The 16145-nt window shown below is 45.3% G+C and overlaps 1 pseudogene; it reads right to left on the reverse strand.

Moving 5' to 3' along the window:
- Positions 1–15819: 15819 nt before the first annotated feature.
- On the reverse strand, positions 15820–15937 carry LOC124778264 (annotated as a pseudogene).
- Positions 15938–16145: the final 208 nt, after the last annotated feature.

The raw sequence follows: 16145 nt of genomic DNA on the forward strand, positions 1-16145 counted from the left end.
ACACTTCTGTAGGTGTGAAAGGAACAGACGAAGCACAGTGAAAGCGGAAGCGTGAGCCATGCCAGTGACAGCTTAAGTCAAGCGATACTTGCAGTATTGCCACCAGAGTGGGTGTCACCTTCGCCTGCGTTACCCAAGTCGTTGTTGCCATATGCTAGAGCCTCTGTCGTTCTCTGCTGAGATGCCAACAGCAGTGTGGCGGATGGCTCCTGAATGTGTTACATAATGTAGTTTTATTCTTAGTGTGTATAATACAGCGTAAGCCGTGCTGCGGCTCGCGTTGGTGCTGTTGTAGGTTTCCGTCCTCTCTTGGAGGCCAGACTGTATTGTTTAGTTGACATGGTTGCGATTGTTTGTATTCTTCTTGTGTTAACTGGCGCCACTTGGTTTTGTAAGAGTTGCCTGTCCGCTAGTGGCAGCAGCGGTGTTATCGATATGGCCCTATCTTTGGGGTGACGCCGTTATTCTGCCGGGTTGTGTAGGTGAGCAGTTCGTTTGAGGACTCTGGAGGAATCAAGAGGGCAGTGTGAGAATATGCCACGACCACTGACGGCACGCATGCACTGCAAGATGGAAGGGCTGTGGTCGCGAGGGTACACGACCTAGTCGTCAACCGGATCCAACAAGCTTTAAGTTGAATGGATTTTAATGCTAGCAGTGAAACCTCCACCATTGTGAGATCTCGCGATTCTCCACTGACGTGGGTTTGTGTTGCTGCTCGCAGTGTCGCCGAGACGAAGAGCAGCGAGTGGAGTGCTTGGGGAAGGCGGATCTAATTAGCTTTCCTCGACTTCTAGTTACTAATTGCTGCATTCTATTTGTTAAGTTCAACCAGGGGTATTTTTACTGCCTGGTGGCCGCTAACGCTCCAGTGACCTGCCCTGGAGGTTAGTGTACTTAACGACAGTGTACATCTACTCGCCTTGCCGCTGCTGTCCGGTAAGGCGTATAGTTACGACAGTTTCCTTGATTTGTAGGTCGGTTGGTGTTTCTTCTACTGTGGTAATAGTGGTTCCTGTCTCCTTTCGGACGCTCTAAACACGACATTCTGAGGATGTAGTGCTGACCGCCGGTTCCGGCTTTGGCGTGGTGTTCCATCGTTGCATTGGTTATCAGACGTTAGATAGCTTCAGCAGATTAACATTAGTCATTCGTTAGACTGCCACTAGTCTGAGTTACCATCTCGTGAAGTGAATGCAACTCTTGGCTGCCTCTCTCATCGCTCCCAAAAGTGTTTTTGGCATGATCTACTCAAGAGGTTGACTCCTGGAGCACCGTCTCTGACCAGCCCTTGTGTTTTATTATTGTGTTATTATTTTATTATTGTATTACCAAGTTACCATCATTTTGTCTCACCTGTTAGCTGATCAGTTGCCTCTCTTTTAAATTAACTTTTGCTATTGCCTTGCTGTTGACAGTATGTTTGTTAAATTTTTTTAATAATTGCCATTCTTGGCGTTAAAGGCCTTCAGCCGTGGCTGTCGTTACTTGTCTAAAAATTCTAATGTGGCAATTGTATTGTAGCACTTAACCTTTAAGACCTTGGTGATTTGTCTTAACTATTTTAATAACTGTAGCTTGTAAGTTCCAACAAGTTAAACAATTCTTAATTTATTGCCATTAAGGCCTTCAGCCGTGAAACAATTCTTAAATTATGGCCATTGTCTTAATATGTTGTTGATTCTAAATAAATTGTGTGTGATTAAAAGAAAAGCCAGCCAACAGCAACTGATTACGGCCCCATCCACAGTCGTAACCGGATCCTGCCTTCCTTGACCAGCAGGTCTCACAATGAAGAGTCAAATAAACTGTCTAATACCGTGCAGGGCCCCCGCGAGCACGCTCAAGTGCCACAACACGACGTGCCATGGAGTCGACTAATGTCTGAAGTAGTGCTCTTGGGAAATGACGCCATGAATCCTGCAGGGCTGTCCATAAATCCATAAGAGTACGAGGAGGTGGAGATTTATCTGAACAATACGTTGCAAGGCGTCCCAGATATGCTCGATTATGTTCATGTCTGGGGAGTCTGGTGGTCAGCGGAAGTGTCTGCACGCAAAAGAGTGTTCCTGGAGCCACTCTGTAGCACTTCTCGCTTCTGGAAGTATGGGGTGTAGCATTGTCCTGCTGGAATTGCCCAAGTCTGCCGGAATGGACAACGGGCATGAATGGATGCAGGTGGTCAGGCAGGGTGCTTACGTACGTGTCGCCTGTCAGAGCCGTATCTACATGTCTCAGGGGTCCCATATCTCTTCAGCTGCACACGCTTCACACGGTTGTAGAGTCTCCACCAGCTTAAACAATCTTCTGCTGACATGCAGGGTCCATGGATTCATGAGGTTTTCTCCATACACGTACACGTCCATCCGCTCGATACAATCTGAAACGAGACTCGTCCGACCAGGCATCAATAGTCCAATGCCGGTGTTGCCTGGCTCAGGCGAGGCGTAAAGCTTCGTGTCGTGCAGTCATCAAGGGTACACGAGTAGCCTTCGGCTCCGAAAGCCCATATCGATGATGTTTCGTTGAATAGTTCGAATCCTGACACTTGTCGATGGTCCAGAATTGAATTCCGCAGCATTTTGCGGAAGGGTTACACTTCTATCAAGCTGAACGATTCTGTTCATTCGTCGTTGGTTCTGTTCTTCCAGGATCTTTTTCCGGCCGCAGCGATGTCGGAGATTTGATGTTTTACCGTATTCCTGATACTCACAGTACACTCGTGAAATGGTCGTAGGGGAAAATGCCCACTGCACCGCTACGTCGGACACGCTGTGTCCCATCGCTTATGCGCCGACTGTGACACCTCGTTCAGACTCAATGAAATCTTGATAAGCTGCCATTGTAGCAGCCGTAACCGATCTAACAACTGCGCCAGACACTTGTCTTATACAGGGTGTTACAAAAAGGTACGGCCAAACGTTCAGGAAACATTCCTCACACACAAAGAAAGAAAATATGTTATGTGGACATGTGTCCGGAAACGCTTACTTTCCATGTTAGAGCTCATTTTATAACTTCTCTTCAAATCACATTAATCATGGAATGGAAACACACAGCAACAGAACGTACCAGCGTGACTTCAAACACTTTGTTACAGGAAATGTTCAAAATGTCGTCCGTTAGCGAGGATACATGCATCCACTCTCCGTCGCATGGAATCCCTGATGCGCTGATGCAGCCCTGGAGAATGGCGTATTGTATCACAGCCGTCCACAATACGAGCACGAAGAGTCTCTACATTTGGTACCGGGGTTGCGTAGACAAGAGCTTTCAAATGCCCCCATAAATGAAAGTCAAGAGGGTTGAGGTCAGCAGAGCGTGGAGGCCATGGAATTGGTCCGCCTCTACCAATCCAACGGTCACCGAATCTGTTGTTGAGAAGCGTACGAACACTTCGACTGAAATGTGCAGGAGCTCCATCGTGCATGAACCATATATTGTGTCGTACTTGTAAAGGCACATGTTCTAGCAGCACAGGTAGAGTATCCCGTACTAAATCATGACAACGTGCTCCATTGAGCGTAGGTGGAAGAACGTACTGACGAAACTAAAATGAGCTCTAACATTGAAATTAAGCGTTTCCGGACACATGGCCACATAACATCTTTTCTTTATTTGTGTGTGAGGAATGTTTCCTGAAAGTTTGGCCGTACCTTTTTGTAACACCCTGTATAGGCTTTGCCGCCCGGAGCGCCGTATTCTCCGTGTTTATAAACATCTGTATTTGAATGCACACGCCTATACAGTTTCCGAGTTCAGCCGATTGGGGGGAGTAAACTGATGGCAATAGACGCAGTTTGTGCGAACAATAGATGCAATCACTGCTACCAGCAGCAACTACGGTGGCAACTTGAACAACTTTAAACTACAGAGAGTCAGCAACTTAGTTGTGGGCAGGCAATGCTAAGTAGTGGACGTGCGGCCATAGAGTGCCAACGTTGTTGTGTCACAGGTCGCAATGGAGCAACACCTCTAGATCACATGTTCAATACGAGATCCTTACAGGATTCTACTGAAAGGTCTTTACACAGGGTAAAATTTTGTAAGAAAATTTTATATTGAACCAGAGATGGTCATATGTAGTATCGATTTTGTAGTTTCGTCGCTGCTCAAGAGCTATCTCTGGTTCAAAGTTTTATAGGTAATTTGTTAAAGTAACGTTAGTTAGAAAGACGTAGTGAATAACTTTAGATCGGGAGAAGTATGGAGGACACGCAAGTGTAGAGATGTTGATAGATATAGAGTAACTTAGATAGATGTAAAGAGTAACTTTAGATAGAGAGAAGTATGGAGGACTCTCGAGTGTGAAGACGTGTTGTATCTGATGTATGCTGATGTATAGTTACTCGCTGCGGTCAGTGATGATTTTTTATTTGAAAAATACAATACTGAAAATAATTATGGTAAAGAAATGTATGCTGATGTATAGTTACTCGCTACGGTCAGTGATGATTTTTTTATTTTAAAAATACAATACTGATAATAATTAAGGTAAAGAAAGTAGGTTTTTTACCAATGCAACGCGCGTTTTCATGAGTGAAGATTGAGACATTGTAAAGCACTGTCAGTACAATGATTTTGTAAAGCTAATTGTTAATGTATAATCAATTCATTGAGTGTTAATTGTGAGCATTATTAATTTTCAAAGACTCAAAATACAAGTTTTGAAGTTAGTACCATATTGTTACTTACCACAGATCAATATCAGTTCCCGGATCCATGCTGTTTTTGTTTAACTATTTTGTTCAACAAGTTATTGTCTCAGTCATATTCGATTTAACTAAAATGTATGCCAATCAACAGCATCGCACAATAGGTGTATGCTAACTATACAATTTAAAGTAATAACAGAGAGCAGTGCTAAGAGCGTTACCATTGCGCAGATGAAGGTAAGAAATTTTATTATTTTGGGGAAAGCATTCATTAAGCACAGGGACCATTATTATGAAATTGTTCAAGATTTGGTTTATTTCCAGGGCGAATTTCAAATCAGTAGTGTTGCATCAGATTCAGCTTTGTGTTACGTAAATTCATGCAGTTTTTGCTTGGGTTAAATTTATTGACTGTTTACATTCTCACAGTCAGAAAAGTTCAGTACGGGGGGGGAAACGAGTAAGTGACGAGTTAAAATGCACATCCGCATACCCTTTCACATTCTAACAGATGTGTTGCGTCGGCCGGGGTGGCCGAGCGGCTCTAGGCGCTGCAGTCTGGAACCGCGCGACCGCTACGGTCGCAGGTTCGAATCCTGCCTCGGGCATGGATGTGTGTGATGTCCTTAGGTTAGTTAGGTTTAAGTAGTTCTAAGTTCTAGGGGACTGATGACCTCAGCAATTAAGTCCCATAGTGCTCAGAGCCATTTGAACCATTTTTGAGATGTGTGGCAGGATACTGTCAGTTACGTAATTACAATCATATTTCATACTTAAATGTTTCACTATTACAAAGGAATCTGTGGAAATGCGTTTCGCGGAAGATCTCATTAATCTTTCAAATTGACGATACTTGGGACCCGGTGATTTCTCTGATTTTCTCAGTGAAACAGGATTTTACGCCTATTGACACGTCTACCGACCATTAATTTTATTATTTTGACAGCTGACCTTTAACGATAGGCCCACTGTTCGACAGAGGACGAGCATGCAGTGTCACCACCGCGCATGCGCCTGCGTGCCCTCATATCAAGCAGTGTTCTAAGAAGGCGCTCACCTCGATAGAAGGAGCTAATGCAGCAAAAACATTTACGTGTGCGCCATCGCGCCAATTTTTGGCGTTAAGTCATTGAGATGTATTAGCAGCCTCCAGCGCAAACTCATCTGAAGATGGCTCAGTTTTTGTCAGCCGAAATATCGTGGCAAGATGTCGCCGTCATATGCCTTCAAGCTCGAAACTTCATGGAATTTTCGCGTTGTACGCAGTTGTCATGATGCGATAGATTACTAACGCATGTTCCATGGAAGGCCAGGTAAATGTTCCCTGCCAGCCCGCGTCCATGGCGCGGTGCATGGTTCGAGCAGTCGTTCTCATCGATGACGGCGTAAACAGGCATGATTATAGACCTGATGTAACAAGAAACATGATTCACCTGTCCAGGCAATCGTAATTGACAACGTCGTTGGGTGAACATGGGAATACTGCTGCGGAGCCACATGTTCAACAATGTCCACCAAAGAGTGTGCTCCGAAACACTTGTCTCTGAACCACGCACCACACACACACACTGTAGTCATATCTGCCAATCTGCCATAGACCGCCGCCCTTCTTGCTTTACAGAGGGTAAGCCTCCGAACTCCACTTTCTGTGATGAGGCGGAGACGTCCAACACCATCTTGTAAACATGGTTTCCATAGAGCCCCAAGATAGTCTACATCTACATCTACATGATTACTCTGCAATTCACAATAAAGTGCCTGACAGAGGGTTCAGTGAACCACCTTCAAACTGTCTCTCTACCGTTCCACTCTCGAACCGCGCGCGGGAAAAAACGAGCACTTAAATTTTTCTGTGCGAGCCCGATTTCTCTTATTTTATCGTGATGATCAGTTCTCACTATGTAGGTGGGAGCCAACAGAATGTTTTCGCAATCGGAGCAGAAAACTGGTGATTGAAATTTCATGAGAAGAACACGTTGCAACGAAAAACGCCTTTGTTTTAATGATTGCCACTACAATTCACGTATCATGACTGTGGCACTATCTCCCCTGTTTCGCGATAATACAAAACGAGCTGACCTTTGTACTTAGTCGATGGCATCCGTCAGTCCCACCTGATGCGGATCCCACACCGCTCAGCAATACTCCAGAATAAGGACAGACAAAAGTGGTGTAAGCAGTCTCTTTAGTAGACCTGTTGCAACTTCTAAGTGTTCTGCCAATGAATCGCAGTCTTTGGCTTGCTCTACCCACAACATTATCTATGTGATCATTCCAATTTAGGTTATTTGTAATTGTAATCCCTAAGTATGTAGTTGAATTTACAAACTTCAGATTTGTGTGACTTATGGCGTAATCGAAATTTAGCTGATTTCTTTTAGTACTCATGTGAATAATTTCATACTTTTCTTTATACAGGGTCAACTGCCACTTTTCGTACCATACAGATATCTTATCTAAATCGTTTTGCAATTAGTTTTGATCATCTGATGACTTTACAAGACGGTAAATGACAGCACCATCTGCAAACAATCTAGGACGACTACTGAGATTGTCTCCATGTCGTTAATATAGATCAGGAACAATAGAGGGCCTATAACACTTCCTTGGGAAACGCCAGATTTTACTTCTGTTTTACTCGATGACTTTCAGTCTACTACTACGAACTGTGACCTTTCTGACAGGAAATCACGAATTCAGTCACACAACTGAGGCGATACTCCGTAGGCACGTAGTTTGGTTAGAAGACGCTTGTGAGGAACGGTGTCGAAAGCCTTCTGCAAATCTAAAAATATGAAATCTATTAGACATCCCCTGTCGTTAGCACTCATTACTTCAAGAGCTTAAAGAGCTAGTTGTGTTTTGCAAGAACTGTTTATTAACGCTGCTTTAGTGGCACTGTCATCAGTGACTTCACCATTGTTATCGCGCGGTGAAGGTATTGATTGCGTCTTGCCATTGGTCTGCTTTATGTATGATCAGAATCTCTTTGGGTTTTCTGCCAGATTTCGAGACAGAATTTCGTTGTGGTAATTATTAAAAGCATCTCGCATTGAAATACAGGGTTATTACAAATGATTGAAGCGATTTCACAGCTCTACAATTACTTTATTATTTGAAATATTTTCGCAATGCTTCGCACACACATACAAAAACTCAAAAAGTTTTTTTAGGCATTGACAAATGTTCGATATGTGCCTCTTTAGTGATTCGGCAGACATCAAGCCGATAATCAAGTTCCTCCCACACTCGGCCGCAGCATATCCCCATCAATGAGTTCGAAAGCATCGTTGATGCGAGCTCGCAGTTCTGGCACGTTTCTTGGTAGAGGAGGTTTAAACACTGAATCTTTCACATAACCCCACAGAAAGAAATCGCATGGGGTTAAGTCGGGAGAGCGTGGAGGCCATGACATGAATTGCTGATCATGATCTCCACCACGACCGATCCATCGGTTGTCCAATCTTCTGTTTACGAAATGCCGAACATCATGATAGAAGTGCGGTGGAGCACCATGCTGTTGAAAGATGAAGTCGGCGCTGTCGGTCTCAGTTGTGGCATGAGCCAATTTTCCTGCATGTCCAGATACACTTGTCCTGTAACGTTTTTTTCGCAGAAGAAAAAGGGGCCGTAAACTTTAAACCGTAAGATTGCACAAAACACGTTAACTTTTGATGAATTGCGAATTTGCTGCACGAATGCGTGAGGATTCTCTACCGCCCAGATACGCACATTGTCTCTGTTCACTTCACCATTAAGAAAAAATGTTGCTTCATCACTGAAAACAAGTTTCGCACTGAACGCATCCTCTTCCATGAGCTGTTGCAACCGCGCCGAAAATTCAAAGCGTTTGACTTTGTCAAAAAAAAAAAAAGAAAAATGGTTCAAATGGCTCTGAGCACTATGGGACTTAACAGCTATGGTCATCAGTCCCCTAGAACTTAGAACTACTTAAACCTAACTAACCTAAGGACAGCACACAACACCCAGTCATCACGAGGCACAGAAAATCCCTGACCCCGCCGGGAATCGAACCCGGGAACCCGGGCGCGGGAAGCGAGAACGCTACCGCGCGACCATTTGAGTTTGTCACCGGGCGTCAGGGCTTGTAGCAACTGTAAACAGTAAGGCTTCTGCTTTAGCCTTTTCCGTAAAATTTTCCAAACCGTCGGCTGTGGTACGCTTAGCTCCCTGCTTGCTTTATTCGTCGACTTCCGCGGGCTACGCGTGAAACTTGCCCGCACGCGTTCAACCGTTTCTTTGCTCACTGCAGGCCGACCCGTTGGTTTCCCCTTACAGAGGCATCCAGAAGCTTTAAACTGCGCATACCATCGCCGAATGGAGTTAGCAGTTGGTGGATCTACGTTGAACTTCGTCCTGAAGTGTCGTTGCACTGTTATGACTGACTGATGTGAGTGCATTTCAAGCACGACATACGCTTTCTCGGTTCCTGTCGCCATTTTGTCTCACTGCGCTCTCGAGCGCTCTGGCGGCAGAAACCTGAAGTGCGGCTTCAGCCGGACAAAACTTTGAGTTTTTCTACATATCTGTAGTGTGTCGTGACCATATGTCAATGAATGGAGCTACAGTGAATTTATGAAATCGCTTCAATCATTTGTAATAGCCCTGTACGTGCTATATTTCGAACTTCTGCAAAACTTTGCCAGTCTTGGGGATTTTGCGTTCTTTAGATTTGGCATGCTTGTTTCGCTCTTCTGCAACAGCGATTTGACCCGTTTTGAGTACCATGGGGGATCAGTACCATCACCTATCAATTTAATGTGGTACATACCTCTCAATTTCTGTCGATACTATCTCTTTGAAATCATTCCTTTTCTACGCAACTTTTCTACGCTTGCGTGATCAGGTTACAGTACAGGTAGACAGGTGACGATCTCTGCCGTTTCGAGAAGCTCCTTCGCATCTGCTGGGTCATCACGATCTGCCCTTTGGCAATATGGCTTATGTCAGTGGATTTTGCATTCGTCTCTGCTCCGCTTATACAAGGTGAAGAAAAATTCGCGCACTTATTAGCAATACAAAAATGTCTGGCACAAAATTACGCCCTGCGCATATTTCCGACAGTAAGTGGACTTAAAGGCTGGCAGTCTGGCAACACTGTAATCACATGTACGGTAGCTACCTGTGTCACATACTGCAGTAGTGCTGCGAAGATGATGCAGTGGATAGCGTTTTGGGTCAGCATGCAGGAGGTCGGGGACTCGATTCTGGGTCGAGGCGTATTTGCTTTTGTTTGCTGTCTGGCGTCGTAATCGTCATACAGCGACTACAGTGGGTCTTCTGCAAAACATTTACACTTACACACTACAAACACAGAAATGGAAGTGCAATCGTTTTCATTGGCCAGCTTTAAAAGAAGCCTTTTGCACGTCGTCGATGCGAATTGTTTCGCACCACTGCATCTGCTAGATTCCAAACGTGTTTTCTGTGTACCCTCCACCAACGGTCCCATTGATTAGTACCAACTACAGCGAGGCGAAAATAAAAGTGGCCCGAATGCGTGGATACGTTGTGCGGGCTGTGTCATTGTGAGCGAAGCAGTGCAAAGTGGACGATCGTACTCACAGAGGAGCAGCAGGTGTTCTTCGTGGAAAGTTACTTGAAAACAGAGTAGCTGAAACGGTGTGGTTAGTTGTTTGCTGAGAAGTTTAAGGGTGTCAAAGTGCCAGCAGCGAGTGCCATGTAACTCTCAGGCCGAAAATGGGGTCAGACAGGACACGTTTTGAACAAGTCGAAAAACATTCTGGAACTTTCCTGCACACCAAAAAATGTGGCCGCAGTTCACCACAAAATGCTTCAGAGTCCTACCAAATCAACCCGAAGCCTGTGACAAAAGACCGGTATATTACGCCGATCATGTGGACGAATACTCCAGCTGAACCTGCGCATGCAGACCTACCGAGTGTCTCTTGTTCGTGCATTAAAACCAGCAGATGCTCCTCAGCGCCTCCACTTTCGTGAGTAGCTTTTCACTGAGATAAGAATGAACAGGTTGGACATAGTGTATCGCGACAACCCTCACAGCCTTCAAGAAGTGCAGCAGAACATTTCGGATGAGGCTGCAGCAATCCCACTGATCCAGCCTCGATTTCTCTTCAGTAAAATGCTGACCAGAAACAGAGGGGTCAAGCGATGAATGGTGGTCACTTCAAATATATGCTATAATCAGGTTGGTACTGTGTTTTCTTTCCTTTTTCGTGTTTCTTTGTACTCTTTTCTGCGGGCCACCATTATTTGCCCCACCCTGTATTATTCTTGCCCCGATTGATCCATTACTTTTCGGTACAGCCATACGTGACCAATAGGGCTAGCAACGTGTTTTGTAAATAATTTCCAAAGGATGTCTTCAATATATACAGTGCCCACCACTGGTGTGACGTTAACCCGCATGTCACCCGCGAGCGTGAATATCAAGTTTGGCATCGACATCTGCACCGGATTATTGGGAGACAGAAATTTTGGTTCCTATCTGTTGCCTGACCGGTTGAATGCACGAAGGTATCGTGCATTCCCCTCAAATTATATGCCAGAGGTGCTGGAAGATGTCCACTTCATGTTCGGCAGAGGTTATGGTTCGAACGTGATGGTGCACTTCCACACTTTGGAATTAATGTGCGACTGTATTTAGACAGAACATTTCCAGGGAAATGGCTCTGACGGGAAGGTCCAGTTCTATGACCTGCGCATTCACCTGACCTAAATCCCCTGGATTTCTCCCTGTGCGAACACTTGATGGGACAGTGTAACTACTCCACTAACACATGTGGAAGAACTGATAGCGCTGACAGCGCGTGTTCATGCTGCTCCTGTATCTGTGACCGAACTATGGTTAGCACACTACACTCGCATTCAAGCCCGCGTCCGGCCATCCTGATTTAGGTTTAGGGTTACTTCCCTAAATCGCTCCAGGAGGTCACTTTCAGCATCTGCCCACCTAAGAACAGCTTATTCTTTTCTAAGCGTCATGGGGTCACAAACATGGACATTATTATCGCCGGCCGCGGTGGCCGTGCGGTTCTAGGCGCTGCAGTCCGGAACCGCAAGACTGCTACGGTCGCAGGTTCGAATCCTGCCTCGGGCATGGATGTGTGTGATGTCCTTAGGTTAGTTAGGTTTGAGTAGTTCTAAGTTCTAGGGGACTGATGACCTAAGATGTTAGGTCCCATAGTGCTCAGAGCCATTTGAACCATTATTATCGTCACTGGTTGCTAATGTCCTACATCTGAGCGGACGTGCTGCATGTACTGTAAAAGACTAGTAGATGATGAATTTATTTAATCTTTAGCGTCCCGAAACTATTGTTTTTGTAGTTGTTCTGTCCTCGGACGGGTCGTTTGTTTCAATAGTCTATTTCTGACTTCACCGACGACGTTTTTGTAATGTTCATCATTACAAAACACTGCACTATATAAATATCGGATAGGTGTCGATTAAGAAACGGTGTATACTACAGTATTATACGGCAAATGCACACATCAAAAAAAGTTTTGCATCATCCCGATTCCCAGAGCTCCTGATGATAGACGTTGAATGTGGATATTGTATCACAGACACAGACCCGCCCAAAGATGTAAACAACCATGCATGATAAGCACCTATTAAACGGAGGGGCTTCGACAGCCGATCAGTTCCAGTTATTCCGCCAGGAAGCAGGTACACGGCTCGTGTTGTCTGCAGTTCAACCATGCCAAGACGGTCAAAGCCGCTGCAGTCATGGCCTGTGCAGCTGGTCCCGGCGGAGGTTCGAGTTCTCCCTCGCGTATGGATGTTTGTGTTTGTCCTTAGGATAATTTAGGTTAAGTAGTGTGTAAACTTAGGGACTGATGACCTTAGCAGTTAAGTCCCATAAGATTTCACGCACATCTGAAATTTTTTTTTTTTTTTTGTCAATGCCGCGGTTCGATCGCTTCCAGTTTATTACTTTGTGCCCAAAATAGGAAGTGTGCAGGCGTCTCGGAGTGAAGCAAAGCGATGATGTTCGGACGTGGAGAACGTACAGAGAGACAGGAACTGTAGATGACATGTCTCGCTCAGGCCGCCAAAGGGCTACTGCTACAGTGGATGAGCGCTGTCTACGGATTATGGCTCGGAGGAACCCTGACAGCAACGCCACCATGTTGAAGAATGCTTTTCGTGCAGCTCCAGGACGTCGTACAGCAACTCAAACTGTTCGCAATAGGCTGCATGATGCGCAAATTCACTCCCGACGTCCATGGCGAGGTCCATCTTTGCAACCACACCGTGCATTGCGGTACAGATGAGCCCAACAACATGCCGAATGGACCGCTCAGGATTGGTATCACGTTCTCTTCACCGATGATTGTAGCATATACCTTCAACCAGACAATCATCGGAGACATGTTTGGATGGAACACGGTCAAGCTGAACGCCTTAGACACACTGTTCAGCGAGTGCAGCAAGGTGGAGGTTCCTTGCTGTTTTGGGGTGGCATTGTGTGGGGCCGACGTACGCCGCTGGTGGTCATGGAAGGCGCCGTAACGGCTGTACGATAAGTGAATGCCATCCTCCGACCGATAGTGCAACCATATCGGCAGCATATTGGCGAGGTATTCGTCTTCATGGACGGCAATCTGCTCCCTCCTGGTGCGCATCCTGCGAATGACTTCCATCAGGATAGCGTCATCGCTCGACTAGAGTGGCCAGCATGTTCTCCAGACATATACCCTATCGAACATGGCTGGCACACATTGAAAAGGGCTGTTTATGGATGACGTGACCTACCAACCACTCTGAGGGATCTACGCATAATCGCCGTTGAGCAGTGGGACAATCTGGACCAACAGTGCCCTGATGAACTTGTGGATAGTATGCCACGACGAATACAGGCATGCATCAACCCTAGAGGACGTGCTACTGGGTATTAGAGGTACCGGTGTGGACAGCAATCTTGACCACCACCTCTGAAGGTCTCGCTGTACCGTGGTGCAACATGCAATGTGTGGGTTTCATGAGCAATAAAAAGGGCGGCAATGATGTTTTTGTTGATCTCTATTCCAATTTTATGTACTGATTACGGAACTCTCGTAACCGAGGTGATGCAAAACTTTTTTTGTATGTGTGAAAATTGGAAAACAAAAATAAATTCGCTTCGACCCAGAATCGATCCCTCGACATGCGGCGTGCTAAGCAAAAGCGCTTAACATTACTGCTGCTATATCCTGACAGGAGTGGTTCACATACATGTGATTACAGTGTTGCCAGATTGCCAATCTTTAACGTCCATTTACTGCCGGAAATACGATCAGGACGAAATTTTGTGAGACGCATTCTTGTATTGCTGGTGTGTGAGGAATCATGCTGCAAAGTCCGAGCGCGCAATTTTTTCATCACCCTGTATACTTCCCTTATCGCGTGACGCGTCAGCAAAGCCACTCAGTCTCGCGTTGGCAGTAGTCATGTTTTGGCTCGGCAGTGTATTATTCCTGTCATCTGTGTTACTACTGAATATGGAATTGTTTTGCATCTTGCTATTTTATAAAAATGTTTCTACTCCAGGTACAGTAGACGGTGTCAGTATCCGCTTAGCTTTCAGTTAAAAATGTTTCGTAGAGTCACTCTCTGTTAAAATATTGTTAACTCAGGTTTATTTGCAGTTTTTTCACAATCAGACCTATTTTCAAGAAGTTTGTGTAAAGTTTCTTTTAGGAATATTTATCTGCAACACCGATAAAATTTAATAACAGCCTGTGCATTAGTTGTCACATATAAATATCCAAGACTCGGGACGAGGTCGCTTACTCTACACCAAGAAAAGTCTCTTTAAAAAATAGATACTTTTTCTTAGAGAAGGTTGCTTTAATTTCGCTCTGCAAGAAGTTACTAAAAGCACTCTTTTGTTATCACTTAACGTTGGACCTGCTGAGGGGAGAACACGATAGATAACACCAGAAACGTTTAGGTATACCTGTGATATGTACTTGCGTTGGTGAACTGGAGCGAGCGGGTTAAGAAAACTGCGGAGGAAAAAATGTTCAAATGTATACGAATTCCTAAGAGACCAAACTGCTGAAGTCATCGGTCCCTAGACTTACACACTACTTAAATTAACTTAAACTAACTTATGCTGAGAACACCACACACACCCATTCCTGAGGGAGGACTCTAACCTTCGGCGAGAGGGGCCGCGCAATCCGTGACATGGCACCTCGAACCGTGCGGCCATTCCGCGCGGCAAAACTGCATCGGAAGACGACTAATCGTACGGATGTCCAAGCCAGACACGTTGATGCGAGTCGCGTGCCATAGTGTCAGTTCCTGAGGCTTAGTTCGCCCTACGTTTCCATTTGGAAAAATATTACAAAGTGCATTACTGTGTGATTGGCTGCAGCTAATTTTAGCTAAATGGATTTTGTATGCAATGACGCATCCAAAACTATCCACAAGATAGAGCTTCATTTGCTGCTGCGTTATTATTAATAAGGGTGTATCGTTCTAAAGTACTTGCTATGTTCAATGGTTTCTACGCTGCTCGGGAATCACCGTCGTCTCCTTCATCATTATCCGCAGAGCCGTAGCCGGAGGGTATTTTCCGGAAAGCATTACCGCTAGAGGGAAAAATGACGCAAATAGAAGGCACATCAGCAGTCGAGGCTTCCCCAAGTAAACGCTCTTTCCTGCTCTCCTGAGCCTGCGTGGTCGAACTTCCTGGTGTCTTCGGCCAAGTTAATTCACAGTGCTTTATTCACCATTCCCTCCTCCCTCTTCCTCCCTCATTGTCAGGCTGTGGCAAATCCCGCTGAACTGTGCTGTAGGATGGAACTGCGGCCACTGACTGGTGTTGGTATATGATATAATTTTTCCCTACAGGGCTGTGCTTTATTGAATACTTTTTAAACTGAGAAATTTCGCTGTCGCTGTCCTTTTAAAATGAATCCGCAGAAAAGAAAATTACAATACAATTGGCAAACGGGTCTTAAAGTAGTACTCTCCGTCTTCAGTCCACGAGTGACCTACCGGGACCATCCGACCGCCATGTCATCCTCAATGAGGATGCGGATAGGAGGGGCGCGGGGTCAGCACACCGCTCTCCCGGTCGTTGTGATGGTATTCTTGACCGAAGCCGCTACTATTCGGTCGAGTAACTCCTCAATTGGCATCACGAGGCTGAGTACACCCCGACAAATGGCAACAGCGCATGGCAGCCTGGATGGTCACCCATCCAAGTGCCCACCACGTCCGACAGCGCTTAACTTCGGTGATCTCACGGGAACAGGTGTATCCACTGCGGCAAAGCCGTTGCCTCTTAAATTAGTACTAACGAGTAATTCGTCATACGAATCGAAATACTGCAAAATCAACAACTGAAACATGCTTGATGGCTAATCATCACCCACAGTATCGTACAATCAAGAAAGTTGTTATAACAGATGGTACTTTTGGTTTCTAACATGTTCGAAACATATATTATACATCAAATACGCAAGAGTTCCTACGCACAACTAGCTAAAA

The sequence above is a fragment of the Schistocerca piceifrons genome, chromosome 2 (assembly GCF_021461385.2).
Source record: "Schistocerca piceifrons isolate TAMUIC-IGC-003096 chromosome 2, iqSchPice1.1, whole genome shotgun sequence".
Classification (NCBI taxonomy): Eukaryota; Metazoa; Arthropoda; class Insecta; order Orthoptera; family Acrididae; genus Schistocerca; species Schistocerca piceifrons.